At 44.2% G+C, this 11,909-nt stretch overlaps 1 protein-coding gene across 3 annotated transcripts in view; it reads left to right on the top strand.

Moving 5' to 3' along the window:
* The first annotated feature begins 537 nt into the window (after window positions 1–537).
* Window positions 538–11,909, top strand: part of LOC147023669 (disheveled-associated activator of morphogenesis 2-like) — a 232,218-nt gene continuing 220,846 nt past the window's right edge. For 2 of the 3 annotated variants that reach the window (XM_085889357.1, XM_085889363.1), the window contains exon 1: window positions 538–650. The gene's annotated coding sequence lies outside the window, so the exon portion shown is untranslated. Of the gene's footprint in view, window positions 651–861; window positions 883–11,909 lie in introns of those variants that run through there. The other variant, XM_085889361.1, reaches the window with a different exon arrangement.

The following is an 11,909-nucleotide window of genomic DNA, read 5'->3' as shown; positions in this document are numbered from 1 at the left end:
TTTTAGGATTCAAGAATGGCCGAACGGTCGGGGGGACGAAGACCGTCTTCAAGGGTCGTTCGAACCGACTCACGAGATACATACACAACAGTCCGAGGAACGCCCTGCAATTACCTCTAATGAGTAAGGAAATCGTTTTGGTGCCAAGTTACGAACACATCCGCGCTTCGATGTTCAGCAGCTCGCTCCGAGGACATTTTGAACGGCTCTCGTGTTTCACACAACGATCAGTGTGCGACGCTAAACGGGTTCGGCGGGATTGTCACGGGGAGTCCGGGTGGTGGACAATCGAGCTCACATGAGATGCGCCGCGCCTGCGTCAGCTGTGCGCCTTTTGGCGGGGCGGGGCTTGGCTGGGCTCGGGGCGGGGCTTGTCTGGGCTCGGGGCTTGGCTCGACTCGGGGCGGGGCTTGGCTGGGCTCGGGGCGGGGCTTGGCTCGACTCGGGGCGGGGCTTGGCTCGGCTCGGGGCGGGGCTTGGCTCGACTCGGGGCGGGGCTTGGCTCGGCTCGGGGCGGGGCTTGGCTGAGCTTGGGGCGGAGACTCGAGGGGCAGGCTGCGCGGGCCGGCCACTGGCGGCACTCGAGAAAGCGCTTCGCCGGGGACGGTTGGTTGGTGCGTGACGGGTCCAATCTGGTTATTTCAGAACAGGTATGTGAGTGACCAAAGCGACTGTGCCGTGTGCCGTGTGCCGTGTGCGTGCCCGTTGATCACGGCGTGCGATGTGCATCTATCTTATCTGTGACATCTGCATGATGACGTTTCCATGTGATCAGGCGATGTTGGAAGGAGAGAGAGAGTTCATGTCCCACGAAGGGAGCGGATGCGTTGCTTTCCTGCTCGTTTCCGCTTGTTACCATCGAGGTTCTCACTCCCATCGCGTGTACGTTCATTCAGTATTTCAGTGTCTACATAGTGCTATTCGTACGTGTGCATTTACTGTGTACGTTATGGTACACGGACGTGTACATTACGGTATGTGTGTACATTTGGTTTGTACATTGCGGTATGTGTACATGTACATTATGGTATGTGTGTACATTTGATATGTACATTACGGTATGTGTACATGTACATTTGATATGTACATTACGGTATGTGTACATGTACATTTGATATGTACATTACGGTATGTGTACATGTACATTATGGTATGTGTGTACATTTGATATGTACATTACGGTATGTGTACATGTACATTATGGTATGTGTGTACATTTGATATGTACATTGCGGTATGTGTACATGTACATTATGGTATGTGTGTACATTTGATATGTACATTACGGTATGTGTACATTACGGTATGTGTGTACATTTGCTATGTACATTACGGTATGTGTGTGCATTTGATATGTGCATTATGGTATGTGTGTACATTTGATATGTACATTATGGTATGTGTGTGCATTTGATATGTGCATTATGGTATGTGTGTACATTTGATATGTACATTATGGTATGTGTGTGCATTTGATATGTACATTATGGTATGTGTGTGCATTTGATATGTACATTACGGTATGTGTGTGCATTTGATATGTACATTACGGTATGTGTGTGCATTTGATATGTACATTACGGTATGTGTGTGCATTTGATATGTACATTATGGTATGTGTGTGCATTTGATATGTGCATTATGGTATGTGTGTACATTTGATATGTACATTATGGTATGTGTGTGCATTTGATATGTACATTATGGTATGTGTGTACATTTGATATGTACATTACGGTATGTGTGTGCATTTGATATGTGCATTATGGTATGTGTGTACATTTGATATGTACATTATGGTATGTGTGTGCATTTGATATGTGCATTATGGTATGTGTGTACATTTGATATGTACATTATGGTATGTGTGTGCATTTGATATGTACATTATGGTATGTGTGTACATTTAATATGTACATTATGGTATGTGTGTACATTTGATATGTACATTATGGTATGTGTGCGTGTATATTGCGGTATGTGTGCGTGTACATTTGATATGTACATTATGGTATGTGTGCGTGTACATTTGATATGTACATTATGATATATGTGCATGTACGATTATGTATATTGCAGTATGTGTGCGTGTACATTTGATATGTACATTATGGTATGTGTGCGTGTACATTTGATATGTACATTATGATATATGTGCATGTACGATTATGTATATTGCAGTATGTGTGCGTGTACATTTGATATGTACATTATGATGTATGTGCATGTACGATTATGTAGATTGCAGTATGTGTGCGTGTACATTTGATATGTACATTATGATATATGTGCATGTACGATTATGTAGATTGCGGTATGTGCACATTTGATATATATATATATATATATATATATATATATATATATATATATATATATATATATATATATATATATATATATATATATATATATACATTGGGGTACGCATATGTGTATGTTTAATATCCAATGTATACAATCCGACACTTTACATTCCTTTCCATCGGTTGATTCCCAATCCGAAGGACTAAACTTGTTCTTATTCCAATAACACGAGACAACTCTATACCGGTCATTACGTGAAGGTTATCTATCATGGCTCTTGTGCATCACAGCATCCCCCGAACATCCCCTGTCCATCCTATTCGTGTTCTCCTCCTCCTTTACCTCCACTGCCACACTTTCCCTTTTCCTGTTAGAACGGCTACCAGCTGCCGGGATACACTGATGGTTGTCGCTCCCCAGCCCCCCCCCCCAAACCCCAGCTGTTGTGCAGAGATGTTTATCGTCGCCCCCCAGGCGAGGGCGTACGGTTCACGGGTACCACTGACATTTATTGCAAGAGCTCTTGTTGATAATAATATTATATCTCTTACAGTACACAGGTAACAATATTTAAGGTGAACGTGAAATGCTCCGAGAAGCATTCTCTTTGATCTGCAGCAGTGCCACCTGAGCACGGAACATACAGTGCATGGTGAGCACTGAACGTACAGTGCATGGTGAGCACGGAACATACAGTGCATGGTGAGCACGGAACGTACAGTGCATGGTGAGCACGGAACATACAGTGCATGGTGAGCACGGAACATACAGTGCATGGTGAGCACGGAACATACAGTGCATGGTGAGCACTGAACGTACAGTGCATGGTGAGCACGGAACATACAGTGCATGGTGAGCACTGAACGTACAGTGCATGGTGAGCACGGAACATACAGTGCATGGTGAGCACTGAACGTACAGTGCATGGTGAGCACGGAACTTACAGTGCATGGTGAGCATGGAACTTACAGTGCATGGTGAGCACGGAACTTACAGTGCATGGTGAGCACGGAACGTACAGTGCATGGTGAGCACGGAACAAACGTACAGGGAGTGCATGGTAAGCATGCACGTACGTACGTTTAGATTTGAAGCAGTGCCACTCAGACACGGAACATACGTACGTACGTTTAGATTTGAAGCAGTGCCACTCAGACACGGAACATACGTACGTACGTTTAGATTTGCAATAGAGTGCCACTCGGACACCACACGTACAGGGAGTGCATGGTTAGCATGGAATGCACGTACGTTTAGATTTGCAGCAGAGTGCCACTCGGACACCACACGTACAGGGAGTGCATGGTTAGCATGGAACGCACGTACGTTTAGATTTGCAGCAGAGTGCCACCCGCGCATGTACAGTGCATGGTGAGCACGGACCAAATGTACAGTGCATGGTGATGACGAAACGTACGTACATTTTTAGATCTGCAGCAGAGTGTCACCCGGACAAGGAACGTACAGTGCACGGTGAGCACGGAGTCGTAAGTACATTTCGATCTGTAGGAAAGTGACACCCGAGCACGGAACGTACAGTGCACGGTGAGGAGTACGTGCAACCCTCGGGCATAGAGCTGAGCTGACCTTTAGCTTTCACGGCGTTCCCAGGGGAATATCCCAGGGGAATAACCGGGCTTTTGCTATTCGTTAAGTGTCACCGTATATCTTCCCGGCAACCATAACAGCAAGCACGGCTGCGAAGAATGGGACAATCGCAATAGTAGTCTACCCAAAGTAGCCTGCATGGTGAAATACTACCCTGACATGGGACTGGGATATAGGTGGCCAAAGACCTATGCGGCGGTTGTTTGGAGCACGTTGGATTGGAACACACATTCATCCCATTCATCAAGTTCATTCGTGCTCGGTGCTTTACAGTGTCTTCAAGCAAGATCTCTCACGGGCTTGCTCAACAAAGGAAAACAAAACACCAAACTCTTCCCACCCACTCCCCCACTCCCCCACTCCCCCACTCCCCCACTCCCCACTCCAAAAATATAGCTGTGGTCCATGATTTTGATAGAAGACCTTGCTCATTGGGTTTCTTTGGAGATGCTGGATGTTTCAGCCTTCCATCGTGAGCCAATTAATGACCATCGTCTAGAAGTTGAACTCCTCTTCAACTAGTGAAGGTAATTCACTAGAGTTACCTAGAGTGAAGGTAATTACAACCTTCACTCAGTCTATTACAAGTTTTCATTACCGGTCTTCCTTTTGGCAGTTCTAGCAGGCAGCCGGGCCCTGAGATGAAATGCCTGCTAAGGGTACATCTACATCACTTATGGGGGTAGGGGCAGGGCAATTGAGGGCCTAGTGCTCTGGGTCCTCGCTACCTTTTTGACAAAGCGTGATGCTTTTAGGAGCAGAAAGTGATATCTTGCAAAGAGAGCATCAGTGTATCCTTTGCTTCATCTCTTGTTGCTGTTACGTAAGTGCTTATTGAGGATTTCCTATTTGATACCTGCCATCAGTGGATCTACCACAGTGGTTAGAGTACTGGATTGGTCTTGATGAAGCAAGATTTTTCTTTGTGTGATCCTTGTAAAGAATTTGAATTTTTCCAAATGTGACTTGTACACCATGTACTACCACTACTACTACTACTACACACTGAGGGATCTTCAACATACACCTACGATGATATTTCCACCTTATTGGGTAGGTTCGTCAGGGAAAGTTGTCACCTCAAGCTGGCTGGCCGGGTCTGACGTTCGACTGAAGGTGGTACAGGCAGGAAATGGCAGTTTGTCAAGGGTGCTGGAGATGACCCACCTTCTCTTCGTGAAAGTCACCGAGCGATCTTTCACATTCACCTACAAACCAGACTCGGTGGTGTAATGATTAGAGCGTCTTGAGTCTGGGAGGTCAGTGGTTCAAACCCCTGCCGAATCATACAAAAGACTTCAAAAATGCTACGTGCTGCTTCCTTGCTTGAAACTTGGAATTTAAAAAGGATGCATCACGGACAAACGACAATAGGTTGGCAACCGCTGCACAGACCTGATGGGCCCAATGATCTCGTCCTGCATTGAAGTTCCTTGGAAGGGAAGGAACTCGTCATGTTATAACGACCAGTGCGGACAGATGGGTCGTCCGGCTTAACGTCCTTCAGATGGATTGTGCTCGCCCTGCACGTGAAACACGGGTGTGACAGGTCACAGCTGGGTCAAGATTTGAACTCAGGCTAGACGGCTCAAAGGCAAGTGTGCATACCTCATCTACCCTATTACCAACCGAACACCAGCCCAGGTTCATGCACTCCACGAAACTTTTATTTTGTCTTTCCACCACGTTGTATCCGAATGTTCATTTTGCAGACAGCCAGAATTTATTCGAAACTTTCCAAGGTTTGATGGAGGATCATGCACATGGGTCGGTCAATGAGAGCAGCCGACCGTTTTCTTGAACAGCAAGGACATTTATGAGAGAATGGACGAATTGACATGATTTAAGGGATTTGAACCTGCCGTCACTTATTCACAGCATCATGATGGAACTTCTTATATCGGAGCAGCGCGACAGGCTGACTTGCAGTTCCCTCGAAAGGTAGCACGAGTCCTCCACATTGCTCAGGCCACGACCACAGACGAACCCTCCAGTTGAAGGAACGTGTTACGGTGAAATGAGTGTTCATGTGTTTTTGTTTATTTTTGATGATGGCAACGCTAAACTGTGTTTAAAACTTCTTGACTTCATTAACTTGTAAGATGAAACACGGGAGAGATAAAAGTTTTATTGCATCAACAGGCCAGCTTGTGATGTGATAAAGCCAGGGCTCTATAAATATAACCACTGCCAATTTGCGGTTAAACCCCGTCTTCTTGGTGATTGGGGGGGGGGGGGGAAGAATGACGTCTTGTACTGGATGAGGTTTTCTTGGGTGACTGTTTCTGCCAACAAAGAGTGATCTCCCAGATTAGTCCTTCAAAGCCATCGCAGCACGGTCACTCGCCGATCAAAGCGGAGCAATCACGACTCTTCATATGGGACAGTGAGGCCCCAAGGAATGTCAAGAGAATTTGGGTGCAAAAAATAGCTATTTGGTCAACAATCTTTGTCTTTCAATCCAGACAAATCTCACACTCTCACTATGTCTCTTCGAAAGGACCGTTTACAAAACCCCCCCATCCACTTTCTCAACAATCCTCTGGAAGAAGTCTTTTCTTTCAAGCTTCTAGGTCTCACTATCTGCCATGACCTTTCCTGGGAAAGTCACATTTCCAACCTCGCTTCAAAAGACAGTCGCCGACTGGGAATCCTCCGTCGTGCTAAGTCCTTCCTCGGCCCTCTTGAGCTCCTGACCACTTACAAAGCTTTTGTCCATAGCCTGATGGAGTACTGCTCTCCCCTCTGGGCTGGTGCTCCTGCCTCCCACCTTTCTCGGCTTCACGCTGTCGAAACCAGGGCATTTAAGATCATCGGCATCTCCCGCAATGAAGCTGAGTCTTTGGGCCTCTCACTCAATCACCGCAGGTTGGTCGGTGGTCTTTCTGTCTTCTGCCGACTCCTCTCCAGCCTTGCCCCCCCCTGCTCTCTCTGCGATTTGTCCCCACCACATTTCCACAGGGCGCTCAAGGTCCGCCAACAACCACCTTCTGGTAAAACTACCAAAATCACGAATCACTGCTCATCTTCACTCTTTCATTCCTCTTTTTTCCCGCCTTTGGAATAAACTTCCTCACTCTATTCTTTCCCATTCTTCCCTCCAGGCTTTCAAAACAGCTGTTCACCACCACCTCTTATCTTCCCCCATCCAAATCCTCGATCTTTTCTACCCCCGATAATCCACCCAAGCTCACTTCCTTCATTTCTCCTGCTTTCCTTCCTGAAACTCCCCGAAATGTCCATCTTCTCTTCGCCATGTTCCCCGTCCCATCCTCACTTGCTGTGAGTTGTGTGTTAGCTCTCATACGAGCCTCGACCAAGGTATACAAAAAAAACAAAAAAAAACAGTCTGTATTTAATCCACAGCTTGTATGTCACCTTTTTTTTCTTAACTCCGTGGGTTTTTTTTTTTTTAATATTTAACACATTTGTCCCCGCTACATTCTGATTCAAGATCCATATCACAGGATACTTAATACCTCGACGTTGTTTGATGTGGTCACGGTTCCGCGAAGGTCGACTTTTCAGAAAATTGCTGCTGAGTTATTTTTTTCATCCAGATACAGTAATTGCATGCAGGGCAGCTGACTTTGCGTTCCGTTCCACATGGCCATGTGCTCCAAGATATGCGGCACTGCTGCTGGCACTACACGACTACAGTGACGGGTTTAACCGGATTAATTGGATCGGGGACAAAACCCGACACCGGACGGTTTACGGGCTAGCGTGCTATCAACTAGGATTGCACGGAGCTGTTTTTTTTTAATGATGATTTCCAGTTTCAGGTAACAGCTCTGGCACCAAGGTGGTATGTACCACAGCAGATTTGAGGGAGTTAGAAAGAAGCAAGGAGGTGCATTTTTGCTTTCCAGCTTCCTAACTCTGCGGCCTTCAACAATTACGTAGGTCGGTAATGCGTTTTGAAGGCTTGTACATAAGGTGTCTCTTTCCAAGTGCTGTACAGGCGAGAATGATTAGATAATGTGCGTACAAGGGCAGAAGTGATACCATAGGTTTGTAATAGAAACCAGATAGTGTCTGTTGTGTCTATTTTTTTGGCCCAGGTATGTGAAGATACGAGTGTGGGTAAAATAGGGGGAGGGATGGAAGGAGTGGGGCTTGGGGGGGGATTTTGGTACAAACAAACACTGTGCAGTCTGCAAGTGATTTTGGACCAAGGGATCGATGCAGTGGAGGGCATCCGCTCCATAGCTCCAGATACGATGGAAATTTTGGATTTGTTTTGCCCCCTACATCAATTATCTGCTATTGGGTGCAGTACATTGAAGGATACACTTAACCTTAAATATGAATTTGAAGGTAGCTTTTATAAGTTTTTCTTTTTACCTCCCCCTCTCCATTTCGTGCCGTACATCCCCTTTCCTCATCACGTTGTGCTCCAATCTTCTTCCAAACGAACTTCTGGGTTTTTGTTTTTTGGTTTCCAGAGTCTGAGGCTGAGAGAGGAGCTGTAACACAAATCACCCACACACATACATGAGACAACACCAGATTTGACTTCAGACAACACAGCCACTGGTTTGGGGGAAAGTGATGTAACTCCCTGGGGCACTCAGCCTTCCTGTGGTGCCACCTTTATGATGTTGGTTTTTTTTTTTCTGCACACTCTGTTGGGGGGTGGGGGGCAATTAATGTGAAATTTCCTCCTTATGGATGCCATCCACGGAGTTTACATGACCTTTCCTTTAAATGCTGAGCACTCAACAAGATGTACCATTTTGAAAGCCTTTGGTATGATTTGGACAGGGTCGGAATCGAACTGTCGACCTCTCAGACTTTGGGCGGACACTCTCACCGTTATGCCGCCGAGTCTGGTTCAATTTCCTCTTATCATTTCTAAACTCCTCTCCCCTCTCTTCCCTATCTTTCCTGTTCTTCATTTATTTATTTATTTATTTATTTATTTATTTATTTCCACCATGTTTTTAATCCTCTCATTCTTCCTTTTACAGTTGACACCACTAACTAAGCATATGCAACAAGTGAAGATTCATGGAGAGGTAAAACAAGATCAATGTGTAATTTTGTGACGTAACCTCTTTTTGGAATTTTGCGAATCTTCTCCTGGAAAAGAAACTTGGCGCGTGCGTTGCTGTGTTATCTGCAGTCGGTGGACATTGAACGCCCACTTTGCTGACCGATCGTAATGCAGTTTCTGTAAATGAATTCTATACGTATCGCTGTTTGAACCCACATACATGCAAGTACCATTTGTGTACAGTTATTCATATACGTTCATGTTTATCCGGGGCAGATCAAGGCGATGCTGTCCATGCTGTCATATTTAATGTCTTGCTTGTGTTCACGACATGTTGACAAAACGGGTTTCATCGGTGTACCTTCTCGTGTATCAATGAGCTCCAATCCTGAGCGCACTGTTGAGCTCGATTCAAACGTATATGCACTTGAGAACTCTATAATAATTTTCATCTTCGTATCAAAGAAAGAAACACATACACTTTGGAGCCATGATAATTCTAAGTTGCTGAATGAAAACTATCCCAATTTGCATAATAACTTTTTGCCTTTTCAGCAACAGTTCCTGAATACAATAATGTATGTAATTAAAGTGTTGTGATTGGCTTTTGGGAAGAACATGAGCTGCAGGCCTTTGATATGTCTTCAAATGAGTTGTGTGACGTACCTTCATTCGAAGCCATTCTCTAAATGCCTGCTCTGTGCGTACGCCGACTCTCCGACTGTCAGAACCACTTGTGATGCTGTGTCGGTTTTTGGGGAGTCATCTGGAGGACACTGGCAACTTGCCTGTGAATCACAATGGGTTGATCCACAAAAGAGTTACAGGGTTTTTGATGTACTAATTTGGTGTAGGCCTTTTAGGTAGGATTTGCCATTGTTAAATTAGACATTGATTGTCCCTTACTAAACAAATTTATTGTTATTGCTGTTGTTGTTGTTGTTGTTGTTGTTATTATTATCATTATTATTCCCACTCCTAGAAAATGGAGCTTGGGCCGTACAGGAGATGTGCATGAAACGTGAGTAAATGGGGATACTGGATACATTTGCTGTCAAAGCAGACTTCATATTCATGGTGTAGCTATTCTCAACAAGGACAAATGTGTCCAAGAGCAGCGTCCTAAAGGTTTTGTCGGCTAAAAAAAAAAACAACTTCCGATATTTCGTCACGTGCCTTGATTAAGCCAATAGCCAGACCCGTCATAGTGTATTTGCGTATTTACGAAATATCGTTTATTTACGAAATAAATAATGTATTTACGAAATTACAATATATTAAATGGAATAATCTTTAAATAGTAACGTGAACTTTTCGAAACTTTAAAGCAAATGTCCGAATATATTTAATAGTTCATGATAGACGCTCTCAAAAGGCACCCTCAATGCGAGGATGTGTACATGTGTTTAGTATTTAAGGAGATCCGGATCGTGTATATAAAGGAGCCGAGTCCTAATATAAAGGTTTTGTCTTCACAAGAAGAAGAACAACAACACCGCCGAGCTCTCTTAGAGCAGCATTCGCTGCGCGAGACACTGCTAAAAACAGTCACTAAATATAATGTCTCGCCCGTTTTTATCACTTTTAAAACTTACCTTTTTTTAACGCCTTTTAGCCATTCCGGGATTCCAATGTTTTCAGCTCTCAGTACTCCATTTGCATCCATTGTTCTTTTCAACGTTGTTAATTAATTGCATTGCAACTCGGAACCATTTCTGCAGAAATGCATCACACACTCATGACTGTCAGTGACAGTTTGAATAACCCCCCTCCTTCCCCTAAGAAATCATGATGCCGAGCCCCTAATGACACCCTCCCTCCCCCCCCATCCCCCCTCTCCCCGTCCAACTACACAGAGTGCATGTGTCAAGTTTGTTTGAGATCTGCAGACAATTGTAGGAGTAGTTAGCAAACAAGCAAACAGGAAAGATGCTGTGCATAGTATGATACTTGTGAAATCCAAACAAACAATTGTTGCCATGGAAATGGCAATTTGGCAATTTCTATAATGTTACCTTGTCAAGTGTTTCACATGATTGCTTGTTATGTGTAACAAAGTTAGCTGATACATTTCCAAACTGCGGCCTAATAGGTATTTTACATGTTCCGGACGGCCTTGTCCTGGCATTTGATTATAATGCAGTGAAATTGTTGTGATTGAAACCATTGACATGTAGAAAACTAAATTGATCGTTATGATTTTTTTTGGGGTCACTCAACAGGCAAATTCTGTTTGAATTTCAAGTAAATCGAATAAAAATTAATGATTTTATTTTTATGTGACATTGACCTTTTGACCTCAAAAAACAAGAGGCTTCTATCTTTTTTGAAAGTTTTGTGAAGACCGGTCTAGAATTGTGACCTGTAGGCAACAGGCAGCCAAACAGACAAACAAGTGGTCATAGACCGGTATGGTACTTGTGAAATATCCCGGGTTCCCCCCAGCTAGATCATACAGAAATTTGAAGTTGATATCTCTAAAACTGTGTCCTGTATCCATCTAATGTACAAATGAAAGGTCATTGAATGCAAATGAAAGAGCGAAGCTGGCGAAAAGGTGTGAAGGGTTTTAAAGGGTCCGCACCCTCAAGGGTATGTGGGTCGACTGAGGCTTCAGACCATGTTTTTTCCGTCCTTTCAAAAAGTTGCTGGATTTCCTTTGTAGGGATGGCACGGACACATCCAATACCACAAACTTTTGGACAACATCGCTGAGCTTCAATACAGACGGACTCCAAATAACCCGTTAGTAATTCTTCTTATTCTTTTTTCAGACAGCCGAACTCAAAATTGGTTTAAGCTGAGGATTTGGTTTAAATACTGATGTACTTAATTTTCTCGTAGAAAGGTCCATGACTACATGAAATTTTCATAACTCGAAAGGATTGTATGAAAAGTAGGTAGAACTGTTTAACTACACATGGGAATATGATGGGAAACAGGGGGTGAGTGGTACCATGCCTGTCAATCAGTCTGGTGGGTGCAACAAAAATAA

This window comes from Eptatretus burgeri, chromosome 7 (genome assembly GCF_056783735.1).
Source record: "Eptatretus burgeri isolate ZD-2024b chromosome 7, Ebu_testis_v1, whole genome shotgun sequence".
NCBI classification, from domain to species: Eukaryota; Metazoa; Chordata; class Myxini; order Myxiniformes; family Myxinidae; genus Eptatretus; species Eptatretus burgeri.
The sequence above is the reverse complement of the archived record's forward strand: the minus strand, read 5'-3'. Positions and strand labels throughout refer to the sequence as shown.